This window comes from Heptranchias perlo, chromosome 1 (genome assembly GCF_035084215.1).
Source record: "Heptranchias perlo isolate sHepPer1 chromosome 1, sHepPer1.hap1, whole genome shotgun sequence".
Taxonomy (NCBI): domain Eukaryota; kingdom Metazoa; phylum Chordata; class Chondrichthyes; order Hexanchiformes; family Hexanchidae; genus Heptranchias; species Heptranchias perlo.
The window spans coordinates 109,894,211-109,907,553 of NC_090325.1; positions in this window are offsets into that span (position 1 = coordinate 109,894,211).

Sequence of the window (13,343 nt, forward strand, 5' to 3'; positions counted from 1 at the left end):
CTTGGCTATTTCCTGACTAGTAAACATGTACCTTTCCTCTTCAGCTGTGTGGCCTCCAGTTTTTAGGACCCTTACCCATTCCACACAGGGTGCTAATGCATATCATTTTGGGAAAACCCCTGTACTGGAAAAAGATGAGGAGAAAGTACAGTGCGAACATAGACTGGTCAGGTTGCACAGGAGGCAACAAACAACCACCCACCCTGCCAATGGAATTACCAAGTCTTTTCTGGCCCTATATATCACCCAGGAGCGGTACATGAGGAGGCTCCACTTCACCGGAGAAGTCATCAGGGAACTGTGCCTTACACTGAACCCTGGCTTGTACACCAGTTCTAGCATGCTCACTGCACTCCCACTGTGCTGGATATTTATGCCATGGTTTCATTCCAAGCTTGTTCGGGGGGATATTTTAAACATTTGTCAGTTGGCTGTCCACAAATCTCTCAGGCAGGTCCCTGATGCTATGTTTGCTCAAGTAAGCCAGTTCCTCACCTTCCTTCTGGACACTTGGCATCAGCATGAGAAGGCCATGCAATTTTATCAAGTGGCAGGGTTCCCCAAGGATGAACAGGTTATAGATGGTACATACATCTTCTCTTCGTCAATCTGGTTGTTTACATTGACAGGAAAGGCTACCAGTCCCTCAATGTCCAGATATGTGTGACTATCAACATCGTGCCTTGTAGCTTCCTTTATAGTACGACAGTTCACGATTTCATCAATCTTTCAAGCAAGAAGTCAAGTGACTGTTTGGATCCTGGAAGATAAAGGCTGCCCTCTGCTGCCTTGACTAATGATAACTATATTGTTTACCAGGAGAAAAGTATAGTCCTTTTGCAATAAGGTCCATTCTGCAACCAGGTTTATCACAGAGCACACAATTGGAATGTTGAAGGCATGCTTCAGGTTCTTAGATCTGAGGGTGCTCTGCAATACAATCTGGCTTGAGTCTCAAGGGCAGTGGTGGTGTGATAAATGCTGCACAACTTTGCATTGCAAAGAGCCCTCCTCATGGAGGGCCTGGGAGAGGAAGAAAACCCAGTGCTGGTGGCAAGGAACCATCTTATTCTGGACACTTTCTTTTGAGAGCCACATCAACATAAATAGCCCGGTCAACAATGTCCCTCTGACCGTCCCAAATATTACATAGAATATAGGAATGTGCAGGACCAGAAAAGTGTGGCCTATCTGAGAATTTCCTGGATTGTACGTTCCAGGAGGTGGTCACCCCACAACCACAGAAAACTCAGGACAATAAGTGGGTGGTCATCCAGCAGGGTAGGAAGAGGTAGGCAGTGCAGGAATCCTCCAGGAAAGTGCCGCTCACTAACCGGTTTTCGGTATTGAATCATAGAATCATAGAAAGTTATGGCACAGAAGGAGGCCATTCAGCCCATCGTGTCCGTGCCGGCCGAAAAAGAGTATCCAGCTTAATCCCACTTTCCAGCTCTTGGTCTGTAGCCCTGTAGGTTACAGCACTTCAAGTGTATATCCAAGTACTTTTTAAATGAGTTGAGGGTTTCTGCCTCTACCACCCTTTCAGGCAGTGAGTTACGGACCCCCACCACCCTCTGGGTGAAAAAATTTCTCCTCAGATCCCCTCTAATCCTTCTACCAATTCCTTTAAATCTATGCCCCCTGGTCACTGACCCCTCTGCTAAGGGAAATAGGTCCTCCCTATCCACTCTATCTAGCCCCGTCATAATTTTATACACCTCAATTAAATCTCCCCTCAGCCTCCTTTGTTCCAAAGAAAACAATTCCAGCCTATCCAATCGTTTCTCATAGCTAAAATTCTCCAGCCCTGGCAACATCCTCGTAGAGCTCCTCTGTACCCTCTCTAGTGCAATCACATCTTTCCTGTAATGTGGTGACCAGAACAGTACGCAGTGTTCAAGCTGTGGCCTCGAAGGAGTGCAGTCCGGAGCATGGCACCATGGGGCAAAGGACTGCATGGGGGGGCACAGCGAAGTGTAGGAATGCACTGGTTACAGGGGATTCGATAGTCAGGGGGACAGACAGGCGTTTCTGCAACCGCCAACGTGAGTCCCGCATGGTGTGTTGCCTCCCTGGTGCCAGGGTAAAGGACATCACTGAGAGGGTGCAGAACATTGTGAGGGAGGAAGGGGAACAGCCAGAAGTTGTGGTCCATGTGGGAACCAACGACATAGGAAGGAAAAGGGATGAGGTCCTGCGATCAGACTTTCAGGAGCAAGGGAGGAAGTTAAAAAGCAGGATCTCAAACGTAGTAATCTCTGTCAGGAGCAAATCCAAGGCACTGTGGGAGATTCAGTTGCACAAGGGGGCAAAAGAAATGCAGTTTTTATAGGGGATTCGATAGTCAGGGGGATAGACAGGCGTTTCTGCAACTGTCTACGTGAATCCTTCATGGTGTGTTGCCTCCCTGGTGCCAGAATAAAGGACATCACTGAGAGGGTGCAGAACATTTTGAGGGGGGAAGGGGAACAGCCAGAAGTCCATGTGAGAACCAATGACATAGGAAGGAAAAGGGTCAAGGTCCTGCAGTCAGAGTTTCAGGAACTAGGGAGGAAGTTAAAATGTAGGACCTCAAAGGTAGTAATCTCTGGATTACTCCCTGTGCAGGAAATGGTGCAGGAGGGAGGGCTTCAGATTCCTGGGGCATTGGGACCAGTTCTGGGGCAGGAGGGATCTGTTCAAGATGGACAGGTTGCACCTCAACAGAGCTGGGATTAATGGCATCGCGGGAATGTTAACGAGTGCTGTGGGGAAGGGTTTAAACTAATTTGGCAGGGGGATGGACACCAGGATGAGACATTAGAGAGGAGAAACAAGGTGCACAGAGGACTAGGAGAGACAAATAGAACAACAGTAAAGAATAGTTCAGCAGTAGGAGGGATCAAACAGGGGGCAAATGCGAAGCAGTCTAGGATGAGTTTGGAGTGCATGTGCATAAATGGACTTCGTGTGGTAAATAAGGTTGGTGAGCTGCAGGCTCAAGTCGCCACATGAGACTATGATATAGTGGCAATAACAGAGACCTGGGTCAAAGAAGGGGAGGATTGGTAATTAATTTTTTTTTTATTCGTTCATGTGATGTGGGCATCGCTGGTGAGGCCGGCATTTATTGCCCATCCCGAATTGCCCTTGAGAAGGTGGTGGTGAGTCGCCTTCTTGAACCGCTGCAGTCCGTGTGGTGAAGGTTCTCCCACAGTGCTGTTAGGAAGGGAGTTCCAGGATTTTGACCCAGCGACGATGAAGGAACAGCGATATATTTCCAAGTCGGGATGGTGTGTGACTTGGAGGGGAACGTGCAGGTGGTGTTGTTCCCATGTACCTGCTGCACTTGTCCTTCTAGGTGGTAGAGGTCGCAGGTTTGGGAGGTGCTGTCGAAAAGGCCTTGGCGAGTTGCTGCAGTGTATCCTGTGGATGGTACACACTGCAGCCACTGTGCGCCGGTGGTGAAGGGAGTGAATGTTTAGGGTGGTGGATGGGGTGCCAATCGAGCGGGCTGCTTTGTCCTGGATGGTGTCGAGCTTCTTGAGTGTTGTTGGAGCTGCACTCATCCAGGCAAGTGGAGAGTATTCCATCATACTCCTGACTTGTGCCTTGTAGACGGTGGAAAGTCAGGAGAGGGGAGTCAGGAGGTGAGTCACCATCCGCAGAAAACCCAGCCTCTGACCTGCTCTTGTAGCCACGGTATTTATGAGGCTGGTCCAGTTAAGTTTCTGGTCAATGGTGACCCCCAGGATGTTGATGGTGGGGGATTCGGTGATGGTAATGCCGTTGAATGTCAAGGGGAGGTGGTTAGACTCTCTCTTGTTGGAGATGGTCATTGCCCGGCACTTGTCTGGTGCGAATGTTACTTGCCGCTTATGAGCCCAAGTCTAGATGTTGTCCAGGTGTTGCAAGCTCGGACTGTTTCATTATTTGAGGGGTTGCGAATGGAACTGAACACTGTGCAATCATCAGCGAACATCCCCATTTCTGACCTTATAATGGAGGGAAGGTCATTGATGAAGCAGCTGAAGATGGTTGGGCCTTGGACACTGCCCTGAGGAACTCCTGCAGCAATGCCCTGGGGCTGAGATGATTGGCCTCCAACAACCACTACCATCCTCCTTTGTGCTAGGTATGACTCCAGCCACTGGAGAGTTTTCCCCCTGATTTCCATTGACTTCAATTTTACTAGGGCTCCTTGGTGCCACACTCGGTCAAATGCTGCCTTGATGTCAAGGGCAGTCACTCTCACCTCACCTCTGGAATTCAACTATTTTGTCCATGTTTGGACCAAGGCTGTAATGAGGTCTGGAGCCGAGTGATCCTGGCGGAACCCAAACTGAGCATCGGTGAGCAGGTTATTGGTGAGTAAGTGCCGCTTGATAGCACTGTCGACGACACCTTCCATCACTTTGCTGATGATTGAGAGTAGACTGATGGGGCGGTAATTGACCGGATTGGATTTGTCCTGATTTTTGTGGACAGGACATACCTGGGCAATTTTCCACATTGTCGGGTAGATGCCAGTGTTGTAGCTGTACTGGATAGGCTTGGCTAGAGGCGCAGCTAGTTCTGGAGCACAAGGCTTCAGCACTACAGCCGGGATGATATCAGGGCCCATAGCCTTTGCTGTATCCATTGCACTCAGCCGTTTCTTGATATCACGTGGAGTGAATCGAATTGGCTGAAGACTGGCTTCTGTGATGGTGGGGATATCGGGAGGAGGCCGAGATGGATCATCCACTCGGCACTTCTGGCTGAAGATGGTTGCAAACGCTTCAGCCTTGTCTTTTGCACTCACATGCTGGACTCCACAATCATTGAGGATGGGGATGTTTACGGAGCCTCCTCCTCCCGTTAGTTGTTTAATTGTCTACCACCATTCACGACTGGATGTGGCAGGATTGCAGAGCTTTGATCTGATCCGTTGGTTGTGGAATCACTTAGCTCTGTCTATAGCATGTTGCTTCCACTGTTTAGCATGCATGTAGTCCTGTGTTGTAGCTTCACCAGGTTGGCACCTCATTTTTAGGTACGCCTGGTGCTGCTCCTGGCATGCTCTTCTACATTCCTCATTGAACCAGAGGTGATCCCCTGACTTGTTGGTAATGGTAGAGTGAGGAATATGCCGGGCCATGAGGTTACAGATTGTGATGGAATACAATTCTGCTGCTGCTGATGGCCCACAGCGCCTCATGGATGCCCAGTTTTGAGCTGCTAGATCTGTTCTGAATCTATCCCATTTAGCACGGTGGTAGTGCCTCACAACACGTTGGATGATGTCCTCAGTGCGAAGACGGGACTTCGGCTCCACGAGGACTGTGCGGTGGTCACTCCTACCAATACTGTCATGGACAGATGCATTTGTGACTGGTAGATTTGTGAGGACAAGGTCAAGTAAGTTTTTCCCCCGTGTTGGTTTGCTCACCACCTGCCGCAGGCCCAGTCTGGCAGCTATGTCCTTCAGGACTCGGCCAGCTCGGTCAGTAGTGGTGCTACCGAGCCACTCTTGATGATGGACATTGAAGTCCCCCACCCAGAGTACATTCTGTGCCCTTGCTACCTGCAGTGCTTCCTCCAAGTGATGTTCAACATGGTGCAGGACTGATTCATCAGCTGAGGGAGGGCGGTCGGTGGTAATCAGCAGGAGGTTTCCTTGCCCATGTTTGTCCTGATGCCATGAGATTTCATGGGGTCCAGAGTCAGTGTTGAGGACTCCCAGGGCCACTCCCTCCTGACTGTATATCACTGTACCGCCCCCTTTGGTCAGTCTATCCTGCCAGTGGGATAGGACATACCCAGGGATGGTGATGGAAGAGTCTGGGACATTGGCTGAAAGGTATGATTCTGTGAGTATGACTATGTCAGGCTGTTGCTTGACTGTTCTGTGGGACAGCTCTCCCAATTTTGATTCCAATCCACCTGGGCAAGATCCCATTTTAACTCACTTAAATCTGCCCTCCTCCAGTTAAGTATTTTATGCTGCATTGTTTCTTGTCCTTTTCCATAACTGTTCTAAACCTGATGATATTATGATCACTGTTCCCCAAATGCTCCCCCTTTTAAACATGCTCCACTTGCCTCACTTCACTCTCCAGAACTCAATCCAGCACTGCTTCCTTCCTCGTTGGGCTGGAAACACACTGATCAAGAAAGTTCTCTTCTATACACTTCAGGAATTCCTCCCCATCTTTGCCCATTACACTGGGCACAAGTCCCCAGATGTTAGTGAGGAGGACTTTGCAGGGTCGACGGGGCTTGGTTTGCCTTCGTCATGTCCGGTGCCTAGTGGTCATCCGGTTTTATTCTTATGACTTTTTTTAGCAAGATTTTACAACTGAGTGGCTTGCTAGGCCATTTCAGAGGGCAATTAAGAAACAACCACATTGCTGTGGGTCTGGAGTCACATATAGGCCAGACTGGGTAAGGACGGCAGGTTTCCTTCCCTAAAGGGCATTAATGAACCAGATGGGTTTTTACAACAATCCGGTAGTTTCATGGCCACTATTACTGATACTAGTATTTTAGTTCCAGATTTTATTTAATTAATTGAATTTAATTCATTGAATTTAAATTCCCCAGCTGCTATGGTGGGATTTGAACTCATGACTCTGGATTATTAGTCCAGGCCTCTGGATTATTCGTTCAGAAACATAACCACTATGCTACCGTACTTAATATTCCTGGCTACAAGGTATTCAGGAAAGATAGGGAAGGAAAGAAGCAGTATTGATCAAAGAAACTATTATAGCACTAGAAAGGGATGATGTCATTGAGGGGTCAAGGACAGAATCTATTTGGTTCGAATTAAGGAACAACAGAGGAGCTATTCACTACTGGGTGTTTACAGTAAGCCACCAAATATTAGGAAGGAGATAGAGGAGCAAATTTGCAGGCAAATTAAAGAAAGATGCAAGAACTATAGAGTAGTGATAATGGGGGACTTCAATTATCCCAATAAAAGCTGGGACAGTAACAGTGTAATGGGCAAAGATGGGGAGGAATTCCTGAAGTGTATAGAAGAGAACTTTCTTGATCAGTGTGTTTCCAGCCCAACGAGGAAGCAGTGCTGGATTGAGTTCTGGAGAGTGAAGTGAGGCAAGTGGAGCATGTTTAAAAGGGGGAGCATTCGGGGAACAGTGATCATAATATCATCAGGTTTAGAACAGTTATGGAAAAGGACAAGAAACAATGCAGCATAAAATACTTAACTGGAGGAGGGCAAATTTAAGTGAGTTAAAACGGGATCTTGCCCAGGTGGATTGGAATCAAAAATTGATCATCAAAACAGTAATTGAACAATGGGAGGCCTTCAGGGAGGAGATGGTTCCGGTACAGAGTAGACACATTCCCACAAGGGGGAAAGGAAAAGCATTGAAAGCTAGAGCTCTCTGGATGACTAAAGATATAGAGATTAAAGTGAAACAGAAAAAGGAGGCTTATGACAAATGTAAGGTCCATAATTGAATAGAGAACCAAGCTAAATGTAGAAAGTACAGAGGAGATATAAAAAAAGGCAATAAGAGGAGCAAAGAGAAAGTATGAGAATAGATTAGTGGCTAACATAAAAAGGAACCCAAAAGTCTTTTATAAACATATAATAGTAAAAGGGCAGTCAAAGGAAGGGTGGGACTGATTAGGGACAGAAAAGGAGATCTTCTTGTGGGAGCAGAGGGCATGGCTGAGGCACTAAATGAATACTTCTCATCTGTCTTCACTAGAGACGAGGATGCTGCCATTATAGCAGTAAAGGAGGTAGTAGTGATATTGGATAGGATAAAAATAGATAAAGAAGAGGTCCTTAAAAAGTTGGCAGTACTCAAAGTAAAAAAGTCACCCGGTCCAGATGGGATGCATCCTAGGTTACTGAGGGAAATAAGGGTAGAAATTGCAGAGGCTCTGGCCATAATCTGCCAATCCTCCTTAGATATCGGGGCAGTACCAGAGGACTGAAGAATTGCAAATGTTACACCATTGTTCTTAAAAGGGATAGGGGATAAACCTATCAATTATAGGCCAGTCAGCCTAATGTCGGAGGTGGGGAAACTTTTAGAGACAATAATTTGGGACAAAATTAATTGGCATTTGGCAAAGTATGGGCTGATAAATTATAATCAGCAGGGATTTGTTAAAGATAAATCACATTTGACTCACTTGATTGAGTTCTTTGATGAAATAATGGAGAAAGTTGATGAGGGTAGTGCTACATAGTAGATTTTTAAGCAAAATTAAAGTCCATGCCATTAAAGAGAGAGTGGCAGCGTGGATACAAAATTGGCTAAGGGACAGAAAGCAGAGAGTAGTGGTGAACGTTTGTTTTTCAAACTGGAATGAAGTATACAGTGATGCTCCCCAGGGACAGTCTTAGGCCCACTGTTCTTTTTGATATACATTCATGACCTGGACTTGGGTATAGAGGGTATAATTTCAAAGTTTGCAGATGACATGGAACTCAGAAACGTAGTAAATAATGTAGAGGATAGTAACAGACTTCAGGAGAACATAGACAGACTGATGAATGGGCAGACACATGGTGGATGAAATTTAACACAGAGAAGTGTGAAGTGATGCATTTTGGTAGAATCATAGAATCATAGAATCATAGAAGTTACAACATGGAAACAGGCCCTTCCGCCCAACATGTCCATGTCGCCCAGTTTATACCACTAAGCTAGTCCCAATTGCCTGCACTTGGCCCATATCCCTCGATACCCATCTTCCCCATGTAACTGTCCAAATGCTTTTAAAAGACAAAATTGTACCCGCCTCTACTACTGCCTCTAGCAGCTCGTTCCAGACACTCACCACCCTTTGAGTGAAAAAATTGCCCCTCTGGATCCTTTTGTATCTCTCCCCTCTCACCTTAAATCTGTGCCCCCTCGTTATAGACTCCCCTACCTTTGGGAAAAGATTTTGACTATCGACCTTATCGAGAGGCAATATAAACTAAATGGTACAATTTTAAAGGGGGTGCAGGAACAGAGAGACCTGGGGGGTATATGTACACAAATCTTTGAAGGTGGCAAGACAAGGCTGTTAAAAAAGCATATGGGATCCTGGGCTTTATTAATAGAGGCATAGAGTACAAAAGCAAGTAAGTTATGCCAAACCTTTATAAAACATGAGTTAGGCCTCAGCTGGAGTATTGTGTTCAATTCTGGGCACCACACTTTAGAGAAGGTGCAGAAGAGATTTACGGAATGGTACCAGGAATGAGGGACTTCAGTTATGTGGAGAGACTGGAGAGGCTGGGGTTGTTTTCCTTCGAGCATAGAAGATTAAGAGGAGATTTGATTAAAGTGTTCAAAATCATGAATGGTTTTGGTAGAGTAAATAAGGAGAAACTGTTTCCAGTGGCAGAAGGGTCTGCAACCAGAGAACACAGATTTAAGGTGTTTGGCAAAAGAATCAGAGGCGACATGAGGAAACATTTTTTTTACACAGCGAGCTGTAATGATCTGGAGCGTACTGCCTGAAAAGGTGGTGGAAGCAGATTCAACAATAACTTTCAAAAGGGAATTGGATAAATACTTGAAGGGAAAAAAATTACAGGGCTATGGGGAGTGGGACTAATTGGATAGCTCTACCAAAGAGCCAGCACAAGCACGATGGGCCAAATGACCTCATTCTGTGCTGTACCTATGATAGCATATATCAGTGTCTAGGAAATATCATATCCCGCAATGTCTGTCGTACCCCTCTATCAAATTTTTCTATCAAAGTTAACATGATGCCCAGAATCTTCTACGTTGGCAAATAAACCAGCCCATTTATGACAGTTCTGTATTTTTCTAGGAAAAAAAGGTGGAGAAAAATCAAGGAAAATTGAGCGGAGAGGCTGACCACTTCATTCCTGGCCTGAACTAGATTTTCCTCCCCCTGCCCCACAGGGAAAGCCGCCACTGCCCCGTTCAACACCTATCATTACAAAAGAGTATAGTTTCTCACTACTGTGTCTTCTCTTGGTGCCAATATGTGTTGTTCTACATCCTATGCACATTCTCATGTTCCTACCTAAGTGCTATCCAAGAAACCAGGAGCATATGAAGCAGCTGGTTGTTGACTATCTTTAATCACAAGATTATAAAGTATTTACAAATTAGGAAGTTATTTGGCCCATCATAATTCATCCATTCAGAATGACCGCCCATTGCAGCATCTAATTGTTTCTTAAATGATTCCGAAGTTTTCACATCCACTATTCTTTGGCATTCCTTCCCTTTGTACTCATGCTTTGTGAAGAACAGTTTTCTGATATCAGTCTTAAATTTATCTATTACTTATTTGAACCTGTGTCCCTTGCCCGACTCTAGCAATTTACTTTAACATAGTCTGCCACCTTTACCTTTTCCATGCTGTTTACTATCTTACCTTTATAAGATCACCTCTCAGACAACTCCTTTTAAGATAAAAAGTTCAGGTTTCTCCCATCTTCTCTCATAACTCAGTCCGCTATTACCAGGGATCAGCCTCATGGCTCTTCCCTGTACTTCACCTATGCTTGAATTTCTCCCTTCCTTATCTGCTGGAGTCATACCTAGCACAAAGGAAGACGGTAGTGGTTGTTGGAGGCCAATCATCTCAGCCCCTGGGCATTGCTGCAGGAGTTCCTCAGGGCAGTGCCCTCGGCCCAACCATCTTCAGCTGCTTCATCAATGACCTTCCCTCCATCATAAGGTCAGAAATGGGGGTGTTCGCTGATGATTGCACAGTGTTCAGTTCCATTCGCAACCCCTCAGATAATGAAGCAGTCCGAGCCCGCATGCTGCAAGACCTGGACAACATCCAGGCTTGGGCTCATAAGTGGCAAGTAACATTTGCACCAGACAAGTGCCAGGCAATGACCATCTCCAACAAGAGAGAGTCTAACCACCTCCCCTTGACATTCAACGGCATTACCATCGCCGAATCCCCCACTGCTGAATCCCCCACATCCTGGGGGTCACCATTGACCAGAAACTTAACCGGACCAGCCATATAAATACTGTGGCTACAAGAGCAGGTCAGAGGCTGGGTATTCTGCGGCGAGTGACTCACCTCCTGACTCCCCAAAGCCTTTCCACCATCTACAAGGCACAAGTCAGGAGTGTGATGGAATACTCTCCACTTGCTTGTATGAGTGCAGCTCCAACAACACTCAAGAAGCTCGACACCATCCAAGATAAAGCAGCCCGCTTGATTGGCACCCCATCCACCACCCTAAACATTCACTCCCTTCACCACTGGCGCACAGTGGCTGCAGTGTGTACCATCCACAGGATGCACTGCAGCAACTCGCCAAGGCTTCTTCGACACCACCTCCCAAACCCGCAACCTCTACCACCTAGAAGGACAAGAGCAGCAGGTATATGGGAGCAACACCACCTGCACATTCCCCTCCAAGTCACACACCATCCCGACTTGGAAATATATCGCCGTTCCTTCATCGGCGCTGGGTCAAAATCCTGAAACTCCATTCCTAACAGCACTGTGGGAGAACCGTCACCACACGGACTGCAGCGGTTCAAGGCGGCGGCTCACCACCACCTTCTCAAGGGCAATTAGGGATGGGCAATAAATGCTGGCCTCGCCAGCGACGCCCACATCCCATGAATGAATTTTAAAAAAGTACTGGACACAGTACTCAAGGTGCAGTCTGACCAGAGCACTGTACAGTTTGATCATGGCCTCCGAAGATTTATATTTTACTTTGTTCCTGAGATGGACCAATGTAAGATGCATCTTTGGTGCTGATGTGAGGAAAGCCTAGCTCTGGTCTGTTTTTGCCGCGTGCGCAGGTATCTGGGGGGGTTGGACTGAGTGCGCACTGGACCTGCTATCATGAGAGAAGCAGCATCATGTGTGTTTTTTCCTGCCATATCATTGATACTGGGCTCAAGTTTTGCAAGGCCACTAATCTGTGGGATCAGAGATCAAATGGAATCTATCAGACCCCTGAAACCCTGTGAGTTAGTTGTCCGTAGCTCATCCCAAATGTTTCAAAGTTGTCTCCAATTGGTCATCCAAGGCCTCAATGTCAGAAGTCTGAGCAGCCAGGTACAGGCAGACCACTGCAGTTCTGCCTAGAACTGCCGTATGCTCCAGGCTGGCCTACATTACTGCAAAGCCATCCCTCATGGTGACACATATGTTAGTTGTGGACTCCTCCAATTGGCCTGACAGGTGCTGCACATTCTGGGACACTGTCCACAGTGTTTGCATGTAGGTGTGATACTCTGCAAGTGTCCTTCTTTTAAAAGCAGGGCCTAAGAGATTGTGGCCCACAGGCACTTGAGCTCAGGATTGTTGTCTCCTGACCTTTTGCTCAGAAACGTCAGGTTTTTCATTCCCCACACCCCACTCCTCCTGCACACTCATGCTTGTTGATTCAATCTGTGTGCTATCCACATGCTCACATTCTACGCTGACCCCACGCCCACTCTCAGGTACACATCTTTGGGCTGGTGGTTGGCAGGGAGAGAGTGAGTGACTGTGTGGGCGATGCTGTGCTGGCAGGGCCTGAAGTAAAGGGGCCAGTCAGATCTTTTTCCTCCTATGGTTCTACATGCTGTTTTATCCAGAGGAGAAGAGGAAGACGATGTAGAATGGATAACTGAGGAAGAGAGTTCTCTTGTCATTTTCAGAAGAAGGAGTAATGAAAGGTTGCTTGCAGGAAGCTTAGGTTTACGCCTGCATAATGAAATAGACCAGCAACAGAATGTCAGGATGAACCTACAAATTGCGCTCACACTTTTCTGTCACTGACTTCCTCTTCCCTGCATCTTTTTTTATTTGTTCATGGGATGTCGGCGTCGCTGGTGAGGCCAGCATTTATTGTCCATCCCTAATTGCCCTTGAGAAGGTGGTGGTGAGCCGCCTTCTTGAACCGCTGCAGTCCGTGTGGTGAACGTTCTCCCACAGTGCTGTTAGGAAGGGAGTTCTCGGATTTTGACCCAGCGACGACAAAGTAACGGCGATATATTTCCAAGACAGGACGGTGTGTGAATCAGAGGGGAACGTGCAGGTGGTGTTGTTCCCATGTGCCTGCTGCCCTTGTCCTTCTAGGTGTAGAGGTCACGGGTGTGGGAGGTGCTGTCGAAGAAGCCTTGGCGAGTTGCTGCAGTGCATCTTGTAGATGGTACACACTGCAGCCACAGTGCGCCGGTGGTGAAGGGAGTGAATGTTTAGGGTGGTGGATGGGGTACCAATCAAGTGGACTGCTTTGTTCTGGATGGTGTCGACCTTCTTGAGTGTTGTTGGAGCTGCACTCATCCAGGCAAGTGGGGAGTATTCCATCACACTCCTGACTTGTGCCTTGCAGATGGTGGAAAGGCTTTGGGGAGTCAGGAGGTGAGTCACTCGCCGCAGAATACCTAGCCTCT